Here is an 18086-nt window from a genome sequence, read left to right on the forward strand (position 1 = left end):
CCTGGGTGGCTAGTCAGTTGAGCATCCGATTCTTGATTTTGGCTCAGGTCATGATGGGTGGGATCCAGCCCTGCCTCAGGCTCCATGCTGAACATAAAGCCTGCCTAAGATTCTCTCTCTCTCTCTCTCTCTCTCTCTCTCTCTCTCTCCCTCAACCCCTCTCCCCTGCTCCTGCACTCTCTCTCTCTAAAAGAAATAAAATAATAAAATAAAAATAAAAAAAATACTTGAGATTTTTAAGATATAATTTCTGTTATTGATTTATAATTTCATTCATTGAAAAAAGAAAACACACTTTGTGTGATATAATTTTTATAGAGACTCACTTTACAGTGCATAATATGGTATATTTTGGTAAATGATCGAATTGCATGTTGAATAATTGTGCATCCTGCTGTTGTTGAATAGAAGGTTCTATAAATATTAAGAAAAGTTAATCAATAATATTGTTCAAGTCTATTATATTTTTACTGATTTTCTGTTTATTTGAACTATCAATTTTTTAGAGCAAGTAATGAGGTCTCTGATAATAAAAATATTTTATCTCTTCATTCTTTTATAACTTTTTACTTCTTTTAGTTCTGTTAATAGGTGTGTAAACATTTTGTTTATGTTTTTGATTTGTCTTTTTAATTGCATCCTTAGTTATTACTATTACAAGAGTCTCTTTTTTTTTTAATGTTTTATTTATTCTTGACAGAGAGAGCATGAGTGAGAGTAGGGCAGAGATTGTGAAGGGGACAGAGGATCCAAAGCAGGGTCCATGCTGACAGCAACCAGCCTAATGTGGTGCTCAAACCCATGAACCACGAGACCATGACCTGAACCGAAGTTGGATGCTCAACTAACTGAGCCACCCAGGCCCACCAAGGGTCTCTATTTTTCGTCATATTCTTTCTCTTTCTGAAATCTACCTTTCTGGTATTACTATAGCCAGTCTTTATTCTTTTTATTAGTATTAGTATGACTTTTTTTTTATTGTAAGCTACTGATGCCTTTTTTTACCAATAACATGGACAACTTATGATTGCTTCTTACTTTGTTATCATCCAACCTGGCAATATTTTATTTTAGTTGTAATATTTAATTGGGGTTTAATTTACTTTTAATCCGAGTATTGATTTGGTTGTGTTTAAATCTACTTCCATTCTACTTAGGCTATCCTTTTTTCCCTTTTGGTTCTACTTTATTTTAGATGAAGTTAATATTGCTTGTGATTCCTTTTTCTTCATTACTAGCTCATTATCTTTACCTGTTTTTATTACTTGCTTTAGTTTTCATATTTCAACTTATCAAAGACCATATTCAATAGATATGATAGTATTTTGATACAGTATAAAATTGTACAACTTCTTACTTTTCTTTCTCCCCTCTTGGCCTTCATGCTATTGGCATATATTTTCCTCTGGGTATTTTTTTTTCACATAGGTAATGAATTTCACATAGGTAATAAGAAGATAGTCAACATCTACTATGTTTTAAACATTATACATTATATTCTAGGCATGTATTCTAACTTAGTTCTCATAGTCTTGTGGGTTAAAAATCATTACTTTCATTTTTCAGATATGAAAACTGAAGTTCAAAGAGATTATATAACCTACCTAAGTCAGATACCTACTAAGTAGGGGAGATGAAAATCAAACCCAGATTTTATAATTCTGAAACCAATGTATGTGTTTCTTATATACCACCCTTTTCAATAAGTATTTATTGAATGAACAAATGAACTTCTAAATCAATGTAATTTGAGCGACAAAAAAATACTCTGAATTCCAAATATTTACATTTACTTTGCTTGAGAATACCTACAATTTTTCATAAGTGGAACATATCCTTTCAGCTTAAAATGATAAGCAGCTAAATATAGCACCCACAATGTTCATTAATAGTATCAGTGGACATGGAAATGGTTAATTAATAAACCCAGAACCACCGGTGCTTAAAAAATAGTGGGTATTGCGTGCACACACACACACACATACACACACACACCAGAATAGCACTATTAAGGACTGGATCTGTTTTCTCCTAAGTCTCAATGAGGAAATGGTATGTCCAGCTGTAGCCCCTTAGTCATCCCCACAGGTAAAGGACAATAAGAATTCAATAGAGTGCTGGAATTAGATACTTCAGAGATTAACAAGTGAAGCTGAAGTTTAGTACTCTGCAGAATGACATACAGGGAAGCATAGCCTATGGAGACACTACTGCTAAAGACTCTTATAGAAGCACATTTGCAAGCAGAAACTTCAAGTTTTCAAATGAGTTGTGTTCCCTCAATAGCTGTCTCCTCAGTGGAATGCTGAAAAATCGGAGAAATACATCATGAACTAAGATCATCTTGCTGCAAGAAAAATGTGAGGAATTCAAGAATGATCACAGAAACAGCCATCCAAGAAATATAAATGAAATGATTGACAAACACTTAAAAATTATTTTGTGGGATTTGAATACCATTCCATAGGACAACTTCATAGCAATAACCAATAGCAAGAGGCGTGGCCAGTGAGGCAGAGTTCTCCAAGGTTGCTTGATACAGATTGTAGTGAAAGAAAAATGAGGCAGTTTGGGGGGAGGGTGTAGGAGATGCTGATTTGCTATAATAAAATCAATGCTAATTAGCATAGTTGAAGGGAATTGGTGGACTAAGTAAAATATGAGATTTTGCCTGACTTTGTAAAAATAGAAACCATGGAAGTCAAGGGATGTGAAGGAAAGAGAATGCTATGAGTATCACTTTGGGAATAGAACAGTTTCCTATAATAACTGAGTTTAATGTTGTGCCATGTAGATGGACAGCTGACATTTATTGGAGATGGAAACCATCTAGATTAAGGACTTTGAAGTAGGATGATATAAACTGATGGCTGTGAGTTTTTAACTGATCTTTAGGTATACCAAACAACATAGATTAACTTATTGAATTTAGAACAGTCATTGGATAAACAAATTAAGAAGCTATAAAGAGAAATATGCATATGGATCATGAAATGGATTTGGAATCAAGGCTTTTTAGATAATAACTAGTAGTTCTACCTTGTATGAAGCATCTTAAACTTTTCCTATGTACAAGAATTGATTTTCCAGGAAATATCCAGTTCTTTAACCTCAATGTTAAACTCATTTTTTAAAATTTAACTGATGAATGGATAAAGAAATTGTGGTTTATATACACAATGGAATACTACGTGGCAATGAGAAAGAATGAAATATGGCCTTTTGTAGCAACGTGGATGGAACTGGAGAGTGTGATGCTAAGTGAAATAAGCCATACAGAGAAAGACAGATACCATATGGTTTCACTCTTATGTGGATCCTGAGAAACTTAACAGAAACCCATGGGGGAGGGGAGGGAAAAAAAAAAAGAGGTTAGAGTGGGAGAGAGCCAAAGCATAAGAGACTGTTAAAAATTGAGAACAAACTGAGGGTTGATGGGGGGTGGGAGGGAGGGGAGGGTGGGAGATGGGTGTTGAGGAGGGCACCTTTTGGGATGAGCACTGGGTGTTGTATGGAAACCAATTTGACAATAAATTTCATATGTTGGAAAAAAAATAAAATAAGATTTATTAACACCATTTAGTTATATAAAATACTATATATATCAAATGGAAATATTGAGAGAACAGTTATGATTATGGAAATACATATTTCGCATTATAAAAAACATTTTTGCAAGAACAATTTCTTTAGAACATTAGATGGATTATATATATGTTATGTAACTGCATATATATGTGTGTGTATATATGTATACATTTTTTCTTATCTTAATTGATAAAAGATATTAAAATATTATCTAGTAACTCCTCAAAATAACATGAAGTTATAATACAAGATAAGGCAAATCCTGCATCATCTGGATTTTTTTTTTTCATGAGTTTCTAAACTCCTTTCAGGTGTTTAACAAGATAGCAAATCTTGTGTCTTTGTTTAACTACTTGGCTAGAAGTGGAAATGAGTGGTTTAGGGAGAGTAGTCCAGGAAAAATAACTAACTGTGCCTTAAACTTGTTTTCAGATAGCAGGGTCTCTATTTTAGAGAAAGTGGTGCAGAACTCCTGTCTGTTATATTTATAATTGGAAACACTATCTTGTGGCTTCTATTATTAATCCAAATTAGATTATTCTATCGGTTTAACAGAATTTTGCAATGGTACGTTAGCAGTTTTTCATAATAATTTGAATCTACAGTTGAGACTAGGCATTTCTTTCCACCTACTATATGACTTTGAGAACCCAGACACAAAATTTCATTTATTTCTTGTGAAGGTATTGTATAATCTCTTCCTATTTTGGGTGATTTATTTGGTTAGGGGCTTTGGATTTATTTTTAGTGTTTTACTAATCTTGATATTTACTTACCACACAATTGCTATTTAACCTTTTCCTCAGTTTTAAGTTACTTCCTCTGAAACACTTTTAATAACCTCCTATGGCTTGGTGAGCTCCATCCTATACACACTTCCTACTATACTGGAGCTGCTCACATTAAAATTGTGTCGGATCACTTTATACAGTTTTATGTTCATTTTTTAATACAATGGTAGAACTTTGAAAACAGTCAAAAGAGCAAGTCTTATAAGTGGAGTGTTTATACACCTTGCTTTTACAGAGACCGTCTCATTTTGTAACTATTTCTTCAACATTCCATGTATCAGCATTCCCTTTCACATTCCAAGTGTCCTAGTTTGGATAATAAATTATACATATAGTTACTCTGCTTATAAAACCTATACCCCTAACAACTACCGGAAGTTTAGTTATATAGTGGTCAGTAATAAAGATATGTGGAATTAATAAATGGATAATAGATGTTAAAATCAGTGAATGAACTGACTATACTTATCCTTAATTCTATGTTTAAAATTGTATTTTGGAAAGTCTTCTTTTAAAAACTTGATCATCCACCTTACATTCAAAACAGAAAAGGAAGAAGTGAATAACAGACTAAAATATCTTGAGCCAAAACTTGTGAACATTTTCATATATTACTTGGGAGAAAACTATTTCTGCAATTTATATCAAGAATGATCTATTTTCTGTTTACTTCTTTCTCTGCTTCTCTTTCTCTTTTTTAGTTGCCTTCTCTGCAACTTTGATTCTTTTTTAGCGAATTGTTATTTTTCATAATTCTTCCTGATATCAGTGCAGACAAGTCTTAAAAGATCTTTATGCAGTGCCTCTGTTAAGTATAAAAATATTTCATTTATAGCTTTCAGTACTTCTTATCTATTTCTTTTTGAAGGATTTGATCATGAATTATACATACCAGCACAGTATGAAATATTCAGCTCATGTTCTTTCATTCCAGTTCAGCCTACCAAACAAAGAAAGAGTGGTTTGAACACAGAAAAGAGAAGGTCTGATAGCCATATGCCGGTAGTATTTAATAGATTTTTTTCCATCGTAAGGCCCAGATAAAATGTCCAGCATAACTGAAATTCATACACTCAGTGCAACTCATGTAAGTTATTAAATTAACTGAATCAGAAACTTGGCTTTAAGCATATAAAATACATTTCTCAAAATATAAGAGTTGTTTTTTTTTAAGTCAGAAAAAAAGGAGTAATTATTACTACAATAATGAATTACCATTATACAAAGCCATAGTTAGACATATTTTAGGAAATTTGGAAAAGTTAATATAGATTTATTAGGTCAATAGCTACTTTCAAATAGTAACTAAAGATGTTCACTATTTCTTTGAATTAGTAGTTGGTTGGTTATTCTGTTTGGTTAGATTCTTTACAATTAAAAGTTTCCAACAATATGTGTTTCTAGTTCTAGAAAAAGTAAAGTCCTTTCCTGTTACTGAAGAATTCTGAGTTATATTGAGCATAGTGATTTCAGGTTACTGCTGGAAAACTCTTCCTTAGGGAAAGCTCAGTGTAATAATATTCTTTATTGAGCTAACTTGTCCCTCAGACAGACAATCTTCAGTTATTTCCTTCTAGGAATCCAGTGAATTCAGGATTTGTGAGTTGTTGTTTTTTTTTTGTTTTTTTGTTTTTTTTTTTTTTTCTTAATCCAACTCAGGGGCAAATGCATTTCATTCATTAATCAAAAGTAATTTTCCTACCTCCCTGCTGTAGAGAAATAAGTAGAAGACAATAAAAACAAGCAAAATAAACAATAATTTGTGAGGTCTTCTTGTCTATTTACTTCACAATACACATCATATCAAACTACCCCATAAAATGTTCAATTTATGTATACAATATCTAGATTGTATGTAGTAACAACTTTTCTATTTAAGACTTTGTAGTTTGGAAATTATTTGATTTTGAATTGACTGGCACAAATATGACTGGTTACTCTTTTCAATGGAAGTTTTTTGTTTCATTTTAGTTTTTCTTGAAATCTTTGTTCAAGCTAAAGGGTTAATTTATAGTTCAGAATCTATAACAACATAATCTTGGGTATAGGTTTAAAACCTCAAAGCAACCCTTTTTCATTCTTGTTAAATATGATAAAGCATGCTCCAAAATTTGAAGGCCCTTACCTGTGTTTCTGTTATTATTTCAGTTCATTTCAAAATTATTTGATTGAATATTAATTTTGCACGAGGTATATGGAGCACTTTACAAAAATCATATTACATTTGCTATTCTTCTGTACTTAGCCATTTAGATAATCTAATATAAACACAAAAATTGAAATTAGATTTTAAATAATTTAAATTTTATCCTTGTAAAAATATTTATAGAGAACTGATTCCATACCAGATTTTTAGTACCTTTATGTGGATATCATATTAGTCAAGGCTTTCCAAAGAAATAGAACCAATAGGAGATGATAGATAGATAGATAAATAGATAGATAGATAGGTAATAAATAGATGAAAAGATTTATTATAGGAGATTGACTCATGTGATTATGGCAGTGGAGAATTCCCATAATTTGTCATCTGGGCAGGAGGAGATGTAAATCTCAGCTCAAGCATAAAGAGTTCTTCACCCTTCCTCTGACTTTTTGCTCCTCAGGCCTTCAACGGGTTGGATGGTGCCCACCTGCAATGGTGAGGGAACCTTCTTTACTCACTGTACTAATTCAAGTGCTAATCTCTTCTGGAGGCACTCTCATAGACACAAGCAGAAATAATAATTTACCAGCTATCTGGGCATCCCTTATCCCAGTCGGGTTGACATATTAAAATTAACCATCACAGATGTGCTGTTTAATGCCTCTCCTCCAAGTCTTCCTGTAAGCTTTCTCAAACTAACAGCATTATTTTTGTCCTTGTTTGATCTTTCACCTCTCTTTTTCATTCCAGATTATTTCTCCCACTTTATCTTTTTGCCTACTGATTCTGTCTTCTAAAGTTTTTTGACTGCCTTTCAACTAACTAATAGCTATTAAATGTTAAAGACTACAACTTTTTTTCCCCCTTCCAGTTGTTCTACTTAATTCTTTTGTCAAATGTGCCCTTCTTTTCCATCGCAGACTTTTTTTTCCTGGTATAATCTATATTTTTCTTTCATTTATTTAATAATATTAAATATAATTATTATCTATTAATTATTTTTATTATCCCAAGTTGTTTTGGAGCAGATTATCATTGCACCTGTTTAATTACCCTGGTGGACTATTTTTTTGGCTGTTTATCATTGTTATTATTATTAATAACATTAAACATTTTTGCCGTTATATTAGTTTTTTATTGCTATACAACAAACTACCACAGACTTAGGAACATAAAACAAATACCCAGTTCTTATCTCACAGTTGTATCGGTCAGACGTGTGGACAGGTTCAATGGAATTCTCTACTTACAGCCTTCGAAGGCGAAATCAAAGTGTTGGTCTAATTGGACTTTTAATAGGAGGCTCTGGGGGAAATTCCACTTTCGACCTCATTCAAGTTTTTGAAAAATTCAATCCTTCTGAAACTGAAGGTCCTAATTCCTTGATGATTATCAGCAGTGGGCCACTCTCACCCTCTAGAGGCAGCTCACATTCCTTCTTATGTAGCTCCCTACCTCTTCAAAACAGCAATGACATGTCAACCCTTTCTCACACTGGAATCTCTGTCTTTGCTGATTCCAGCCAAAGAAAACACTTATCTTAAAGGCATGTGATTATAGTAGGTCCATTCAGGTCCATTAAAAAAAAAGAAAGAAAGAAAAGAAAAGAAAACAACTCAGTTAACTGGTTAGTGACTTTAATTTTATCTGCAAACTTTCTTTTGTCATGTAATAGAACATAAGTAGGACATGATATCTCAGTACATTCAGAGTCATAGGGATAAGGCTTAACAATATAACAGAGCTGTCTTAGTTGAAGTATTTATCTGTTCATAATATTCAAGAATATATCGGTGTAGTATGATTTCAGCCTTTATTTTCTCATTTTGTCATCTGCTTTTTCATTTGCATGTTATGATCATATTGTAATGCTGCTTTCTTCACTGCTTTTTTTTTTTTTTAAGTTTATTCATTTTTGAGAGATAGAGACAGAGTGTGAACAGGGGCAGAGAGAGAGAGGGAGACACAGAATCAGAAGCAGGCTTCAGGCTCCGAGCTGTCAGCCCTGAACCTGATGTGGGGCTTGAACTCATGAACTGTGAGATCATGACCTGAGCTGAAGGTCAACCGACTGAGACAACCAGGCGCCCCAATCTTCACTGCTTTTGCAGACTTTGTTTATGTTTTTTTTTTTAAACTTTTCAAGAAAGACTTATCTTTTCTTTCTACCAAAAACTCAGAGTAGGCATTAACTAGGATGCTTCTTTGTTGTTTCCTGAGACAGATGATAGGGCACCTCCAGTCCCCATTCCTTAAAGGGCAGCCTTTTCAGTGTTCCTACTGAAAGTAAGGATCTTTGCTTACTCTGAGCAGTTCCAAGGCCAAATGTTCTATCTCTGCTTGTACATTAAAACTACAGCCTCAACTCCATAAATACATTGATCCAAAATATACAAACATAAAGCGTGTATAAAGTCAGACTCCTCGTTTTTTCTTGAAGATTTTGTGAGTGAATGACTGGAGTTACCCACCTATCAATGAGAAGGCAGGGCCATGGAAATTGTGTTCACTAAGGCTCCTCAAATGAAGAAGAATCCAGGAAGTCATCACTGTGAGGTAATATTCCATTAAATTCACAAGGTAAACTTCTTTAACCTTTGGACATTTTCCAACAATGTCATTTGCCCATATACTGTAGAAGGTTTTTCTGGAGATATTTTTGTTCTTTTTCCTTCGCATCTATAGATTGTGGTGATACAAGGAGAAGAAAATGTTGTTATATGTGTGTCACATGCTGACACTTCACATCGTATTTTAATAGGATTGGCGTTATTGTTCAAGTAACACAGTAATGCATTTTACTAGTGAAATTCAAGTCTGTGATTAGATATAACTGGTATTAAATTGTTCTGTGAAGGCAACTTGGCAAACTATGTTGTTTTCTCTGTTAAGAGTTATGTTTGTGAACAGGCAAAACTTATTGATAATGGTAAAAAATCAGAATAGAGGTTTCTGAGGAGAGGAAAGTTGAATATTGACTGAAATTGAGCATAAGGTAAAGCTTTGTTGAAATAAGTATTCTACATCATTATCTGGATGGTGGTTATATTTGTAAATGCTCATCCAGCTGTATAGTTAGGATTTGCACCCTCCACTTGCTGAATGTATTTTAATCTCGATTAAAACACACAAATAGGTGCACCGGGGTGGCTCAGTTGGTTAAACGTCTGACTTCAACATAGCTCATGATCTCACTGTTCCCAAGTTTGAGCCCCGCATCGCGCTCTGTGCTGACAGCTCTGAGCCTGGAGCCTGCTTCAGATTCTGTGTGTCCCTATCTCTTTGCCCCTCCCCTGCTCACACTCTGTCTCTCTCTCTCTCTCTCTCTCAAAAATAAACATTAATTTTTTTAAAAAAAGCACAGAGAAAATATCAAATAAATAAAACCAACGAAACACCCTTTACTTAGAACTAGTTGTATATATATGTATATATATGTTCATATGTCTCATTTTTTACATGTACTAAATATAAACATTCTAGAATGATTTTAATTTACCACTTTAATATTTTTGTGAGTAATACATTTCTTACATTTTATATGAATGCATATTTCTCTCTTTATTAAGGATATCTAAAATAAGGATACTATGAAAACATGTTTATGTAAAGCCTTTGTTCTTTGAGCATTATTTAAAATTAGACATCTATGAAACAGATTTGGCAATATATATTACTTCAGAAAATGGTAAGGATTCCAAACGCTATCATTATTTAGTGTAAAAATAAAATCCATTATTCTAGATTGAGGAAAAGAAAATAGTTAAATATAAAAAGAGAGAAGATAAAAGGAGTATTGTGAAAAAGAGGTATATAGGAAGGTTTGTGCCTTGAGTTTAATTAAATCACATTTTCTTGTCTCCTGAATGAGCCTTTAGCTGACTGTGAACTCAAGATTTAACACAATGTAATGACATCAAGTTATTTCTTAAATTGTAATTTCTGTATAAATATTGAAAACCTTTCTACAGCTATACTGTTTTACTTTCTTCATGAGAAAAGTAGTTAGGTATCTTTTTTATATTTTGTGGGTTTATTTACAGGGACATTTTTTACATATCCTGGAAAAGTATAATAATCTTCAACTTTGAGTCACAATTTCTCTAAAGAAATTATGTTACTAGTAATGTATCATTCTCAATAAAGAACGTTTTGACAATGTATTCACCACGGCTATTATGGACTCAACGCTTGTGTTTCCCCAAATTCATATGTTAAACACCAAAATCCAGTGTAATGAAGATAATTAGAGGTGGGCCTTTAGGAGGCAATTGAATTTAAATGATATCATGGGAGTGGAGCCCTTAGGAGAAGACAGAAGAAAGTGCTTTCTCTCTGCAGGCACATTGATCTTAGACTTCCTAGCCTCCAAAACTGTGAGACATAAATGTGTATTACTTAAACTGCCCACTATGTTTTTATAGCAATCCAAACTAAGATAATGGCTGAAATGCTATTTGGTTATAAAAATACTTTTGAATGGTTTTCAGTGGATACTGTATATCACAGATTAAAAATATAAGTTTAGCACAGCTTGCAACTAACCAGAAATGTCTATATTTGACAGGGAATGGAAAGTTGTAGAAGCAGGATCTTGCTAATCATCAAAGAAATATTGAGGCAGAGGACCAGTAAACAAAAATAAACTTCTCATTCTGCAATTATCATTAACATCTTTGTGACAGAAAGTAGGATACAAGGAAATATTGTTTATAAAGAGAAAATAAAAAGAAGAAAATCATTTTTTGTAATTTAGGGCATACTGTGGTGACATTTTTATATTTTATTCCTGCCCTCCTAACTCACCTATACTTCTTTTAGGCTAAATTCTAGTTTACTAGAATTTACTAGAATACAAATACATACAAATATTAAAATGATGGTATGGCTAGGTTAGTCAAAATATTTACATTGTGGTCATATTTACATTGTAATTATTAAGAATATTGTATCAGAATAATAGACATCAAGTTTTGTTAGTTTCCTTTGTCTCAGAATTATTTGAACTATTCAAATTTCATCATCTGTTCTATAAATATGGCATTTATAAATAAAGTCTTATTGCATTTAAAAATAGATTTGGGAAGTTTCTATGAATATCTTATCAAGTAAGAGTAGATTAATGTGGAAATGTTGGGGTTTGGAGCCGGGCGCCAAAGGCCAATAAAGAATTCTTGAGACATCTTTGGTGCAAAATGTGATTTTGTTAAAGCACAGGGACAGAACTCACGGGCAGAAAGAGCTGCCCTGGGGCTGTATGGGTACTTTCAAGGTGGGGCGAGGTCAGGGATAGCCTAAATCTCTGAGGAATTTTGGAAGCAAGGTTTCTAGGATCTTGAAGGGGCTAGATATTTTTAAGAAAAGGTCATTTATTACTGTCTAATAAAACAGTCATGAGACCCCTCAGATGCATATCAGTGGGCCGTATGCTTGGAGGATGATTGCTAACATATATTTAGGGGGGAAAGATAAAGGAAATTTCCAAAAGAATTTTTATAAGTTCCAGTAGACTTACCAGATCCTGGAGGTTGGGATAATGTTAAGCTAAGATTACTTTTTGCTCTTAGGCAAAGTATTAACATGGAGGCAGTTGAGCTCCCAGAGGAAGGTCACTGCCTGTTTCAAGGACTTGTGAATGGGCTGTAAATTGTAAGGAAATGTAATTTTTTCTTTTGCCTTTGTTTCATCATAGATGACTATTGGTGAGACATTATTTCCTTGGCAAATTGAATTTTAAATGAGTGCGACAAGATGTACTGATTAGAACAGGGATATCTTAACACTAAGAGATCTGAGACCCTCATCAATATTTTATTTTATTAAACCATAGAAATACCAGGGATCTCCAGGGGGCACCCTCTCTTCTTCCTACCATTCTCACAGTTCAGTGGAGTTGTTTCCTGTGGTGATATTTCACATAACACAGAATAATTTCTCTTCATGTATACTGACTATGAACTGCTCATTTTTCATAAATATGATTATTTTTCTTAAATTTCCTTGAGGCTGATTGACTCATCCCTTGATCAGCACATTTTCAAAAAATTTTTTAACATAATTGCTACCCATTGACATGGACAAAACTAAAAATTTCATTCTTAATCATTGGGGAAGGAAGCTATAGTAAGAGGCATACTAATTATGTACTGAGTCACAGCAAATAAATTGATGCAAACTTTCAAATCTAACATGTGTTTAGAAAGTTGGGTAATGTCTTTGAGACTTTTTTCCCTGGAAGATACACTTCTGTGGGGGCTCAAAAAGTAATTGTGTGGATGTAATTACATAGACTATCACATCTGTCCAAGTATAACTGGATATTACTTTGAAAAAAAGTTATGTATCAGTCAGAACTGTCATGGATTAAATATTCATAGCAAATTCACGCTATTTATGGTGACCTCTACTTTATTTAATACTTGTATGACTGAACATTTTGAAACACTTTTCTCTGACATTTTCCATTGGCAATTGAATTAGCTTGCTGGGATTGTTGTAACAAAGTATCACAAGTGAGTGGCTGAAACAACAGAAATGTATGGTCTCACAGTTCTAGAGGCTAGGAATGTGAGATCAGGGTGTCAGCAGGGCCATACTCCCTCTGAAGGCACTAGGGAAGGATCTGTTCCACATCTGTCTCCTAGATTCTGCTGGTCTGCCAGCAATCTTGCTTGGCGTATGGCAACATAATTCCAGTCTTCACATGGCATCCTCCGTTCATGTGTGTCCAAATTCTCCCTTTCTGTAGGGACATCCCCCAGTTAGGAGTAGAGGTCCACCCTACTCCACTATGATCTCTTCTTGACTAATTACACCTGTGATGACCCTATTTCCAAACAAGGTCAGGTTCTGAGGTAATGGGGTTAGGAGTTCAACATATGAGTTTTGGGGGATGTAATTTACCCATAGCAATAATATAAATACTTGCCATACTATAAATATACTTAATATAATATAAATCTCACAAAATATTTATTTTTAAAACTAATGTTCCATTTGAAACTAATAGCAGAAGTCCTGTTATCAAGTTTGAAAGCATATTGTAATTTGTATATGAGTTGTGTGTCTGATGATTTTATACCAGACATACATGACTGGATATGTAGCAGATATTATTGTACACTAATTAAACAAAAGGAGGGGGAATGAAATCAGTTTAAATCTCAACATGATGTAAGATCCATAAACACTACTACAAAATAAAGACAGCTAAATATTTCTTGTTCAAGGACATTTTTGCAAAACTCTATCATCTACTTCAGAAAGAGGGCATTATTTTAGATAATATAGATGATGAATAAATCTTCAATTGTACTCCTCACTTTGATGCCTGCCATTCTCAAGATGTATATTTTATTGTATTTTTTTTTTTCAACTAAAATTCACCTCACCAGGGGATTCCTTCTGCCAAATAAAGAGCAAACTTTCACATAAAGGGAAAATGTTTTTTATCCACAACAAAAAGTTAGATCCTGCTGAGTGTTTCCCCAGGCTTCTATAAAAATTCACAGGTGAAGCTTTGCCACCTTAAAAGAAACCCAAAACAGCTTTGATCAGCTAAACAGAAACAGTTTTTATTCCAAGCACATTAAAAAATACAAAGAAAGCACAGTATAGGCATTGCTTTTGGCCTTTATTCCGTTGTTTATGATATTTTATAACAAAACTTTAAAATACTCTTAAAAATGCTTTCTAACTTAAAAAGCATCATTTGAAACAATTTCATGCTGGGGGTGATAATTAGTTCTGTTTCCTGCCATGCTATGACCCTGATCCTTTTCCTTTACTTATTTGAAATATTATTGAGAAATGGTTGCATACTTAATCAAAAAAGTGTCTAAACATCTGTCCATAATTTTAAAATTAGCTAATTTTAAAATTAGCAAGCTAATGTAGTTGATATAAAGCTAGTCTTACATACCTGGGTACATTATACGTTGTATATATTTATACATACTTATATATATATATTGTTTCATTTATTTGATTAAAGTAAAAATTACATGATTTTTGTGACTATATATTATTCTTTTATGACTGTATCACAGTTGGTTAAACGATTTTTCCTTTTTGGCTTTACCACTTTTCAAAATTTTGTCTGTATTGCATAGAAATCTGTCATGAGAAGAGGTTTTATCTTTGTCAATATCTAAATTTTCACCAAAATTGGTTCAAAAAATTACGTAAACCTTATCAGCTTTTATTAACCTTTAATGTTTTTAATTTGCATTTACAAAGCTTTTAAATGGCCCATCCAATATATTTTGGCATAATGTATAAGAATCATTCATAAGCCATAAAGTGGCTTTTGAACAAAATTCCATCTCAAAGAAGCAGATAAAGGATTTATAATTACATATTTTCTAAAGTAAGCATACTCAAATAAAAAAGGTGGGGGTGGGGTGGGGTGGGGGGCCTAAAATAAGAAAGAAACTTGTCCAAAATTTAGTCAAGTAGAGAGAAACAGTGAGGGCATCTTGGTCAGGACTCTTTTAGAATTTCTTGCCTTTAGTGGAGTACTTTCCTAACCTGGGTTCAGTCATTTGTGAAATGCTTCCAAGAAAAGGGGATAAAAGTCCTGGCACTTCCTGCATGCCTTGCCAATGAACAGAGCAGGCTCCGTCAGCCAGAAAAGCCCAAGGGCAAAAGGATGCAGGTGGTGGCATTTGGAAGTCAAACAAACTTAGCTAGAAAGTAGAAGGGCCAAGAAGATACCAGCGGGGCGTCAACAGATTCTGCCAGAGGTAACGTCATTGTCTGGAACACTATTCAGGACTTTAAAGACACTAAACCATTTTTAAAAATCTAAGTAGGTATTGAAGAATCCATGCCCAAAGGATGCTTAAGTAACCAGTTCTGTCTTATCCTGCAAGTAGTCAGGAAAATTGCTCTATGGCAACAACAAATCATAATTTATGATTCATTAAAATGTATCTTAAATAACATTGTCAATAAACAAGTGATGATTTTTATGGGTTTCACTTGAGATTGCTTATTGAATGGAAAGAGTTTATTTTTTGGTAAAATAAAGGCATGTGTATGTCTTAGTTTAGTGATTTACATAATGGATACATTTACATAATGAGTCCTGAGTAGAAATATCTGTATCTGGAAATGTAATTAGAATCTCAAGTGCAGTTAAATCCTCTCTCTAGAAATTTTTCTCTCTATAGCTTTCTCATACTGAAAACAGATTACAGGGTAATAAATCCATAGCCTTTGATGTTCTGGTCACAAAGACACTAAAGAAAATAAATCTCACTCATATTTGTTTAGATAAAATAATCATCAATCTTCACCTCAGGGGTGTTTTAGGAAACTTTTCAAACCTTCAGTTTCCTACTGAGTATTAGCTAACAGCCTTTGATTTGATACTTGTTTGGATGGCAATCTATTGGATTAAATGATGCCCTAAAGCTACCCCTTGGCAAAATTAAAATTCAGTATTTCTGTTGGTAAATTATGCTAGCTTTATTTAATTAGAGATTTCAAGGTGTCTAGTTTTTTTTTAAGGCTGACGTCTATTGAGCCTTGCTCTAACATGTTATTAATTGCACGTTTGGAATTGAAATTTTTTTCTTAAAAAAGATATCAAATTCTAGTGATGAGAAGAGTAAAAACAAGAAAAACAGATTCATAGGATAATGTTTAATGAAAGAAGGTATTAGGTTTCAAGAATATTTTCTAACCATAGCACACAGAAATTTGCTTGTTTTATATATTATATTGCCCAGTGTACATTCCAAGGGATGGCCAAAGCTTTATTTTGTTTTAAAAAGACTCATTTAAGTGTGCCTAATAATGCAAAGCTTCAGATGCAAAAATTACACAGTCACATTTTTATCAGACATCGGACAAATTTTACGAATAAAGATTGTATCGTTTAGAATGTTTATGGTGCTCTTGAGAAATGCCAGTTAAGTTTCTTAGTAATACAACTAAATAGGAACATTTTAAATACATTGCATTTCTTGATCCTTAAGCATAAATGTATTTGGTAATAAATATTATTGATTTCTTTTCAAAGAAAACCAAAAAGAAGGAGCAAAACCATATCTAGGCATATAATTACATACATTAAAGAAAAAAAGCAAATAGGCATTTAAAAGCAAGGAAAAATAATGGTGAGTTTCAGGTCAATGAAAGATGTATGCAAGAGAATTGTTCATTAAGGAAGCATTTAAATATATAACATTTTTTTCAATTATGTATTTAAATTGTAGTACTTTTTCTATTATAAGAAGTAGGGAAATTATCATTTTTACTATAAAAATGAATCAATGTTTTGTACCATATATTATAATAATAATTTAATAGCATTAATACCATTATATATCAATTTATATTTAGTGGGATGTCTTAGTAAGGATAACAATTCATTATAATGCTAAAAATATTATGTAAGTTAATAAGGTAATTGTCCTAAGGAGGAATAAATATAAACGAATAGAACAAAAACATTTAACCTTCACTCCACTTAGCTTTTTCCAGTTTCTGGGCATAGTTTAATTTGCATCTTATGTATCTACACAAATGCTATGCCATTTTTTGGCACTTGAGCAAATCACTTAAACTCTTTGCATAGTAGTTTCCTCACCTATAGAGTAGATATAATAAAACTATCTCATACTTAAGAAACACTTAGAATAGCACCTGGCACATAGTAAATGTTATATAGATACTTGTCACATAAAATGAATAAAGGATGAGTGTCTGTGAAGATAATTAAATTCCCAATAATTCTCCCTTATAAAGGCCTGGGCCATGAAAGACAATATTAATAATTAAGACATTCTGTGCCATGTAGAGAGATGTCTTTGACTTTTCAAAAAATTTTATGTGGTTTTCTAATTTTGCCTGTATTTGCAAATAATGATTTAAAAGAATATGGAGAATTTTATTTATTTTTTATATGAAATTTATTGTTAAATTGGTTTCTAAACAACACCCAGTGCTCATCCCAACAGGTGCCCTCCTCAGTGCCCATCACCCACTGGAAAATTGTAGATAATCATACTTTATTCTCCATTAATGCAATAATTATCATCAAGGTGAAAAACATATGGGATAGATTAAAGAATGTGAAATATTCTTTAAGGAAAACATATATATTATATGTAACATATATACTCTATTATATTCTTTAAGGAAAACATATATATTATATGCATTTGTATAATGCCATTAACTTTACCCAGATAGCCAAGTATGAGACATTAGGTGTTGGTATACCAGGTAGAAGAGATAGACTTTAGTATGATAAGAAATAAAATATTGTCAATACCATTATGTATGTCCTTGACTAATATCATTGCTTGCCCTTTCACTTTATGGAATACCCTAAGGTGTATTTCTTATCAGATCATATAAACCATGACTTTGGACAATAAAATACATTCAGAAAATCTGAAGTAGGTGGTCAATTTCTTTGGTTTGTTATGTGTACTGTCTTAGATAATGAGCTTTTCATAAGTTATTGTGCCATTTCTAGAGTAACACTGAAGCCACAATAAATATTTAACAGGAAAATAAATGTAGCAAATAGACTGCTCTAAAGACAT

At 32.8% G+C, this 18086-nt stretch overlaps 1 long non-coding RNA gene across 2 annotated transcripts in view; it reads right to left on the reverse strand.

Annotated features, from left to right (window-relative positions):
• Positions 1–18086, reverse strand: part of LOC132669585 (uncharacterized) — an 81888-nt gene that overhangs the window by 27252 nt on the left and 36550 nt on the right. For both annotated transcript variants that reach the window (XR_013555898.2, XR_009606198.3), the window contains exon 6: positions 5272–5319. This is a non-coding gene — a long non-coding RNA (uncharacterized LOC132669585). The remainder of the gene's footprint in view (positions 1–5271; positions 5320–18086) is intronic.

The sequence above is a fragment of the Panthera onca genome, chromosome B3 (assembly GCF_046562875.1).
Source record: "Panthera onca isolate mPanOnc1 chromosome B3, mPanOnc1 haplotype 2, whole genome shotgun sequence".
NCBI classification, from domain to species: domain Eukaryota; kingdom Metazoa; phylum Chordata; class Mammalia; order Carnivora; family Felidae; genus Panthera; species Panthera onca.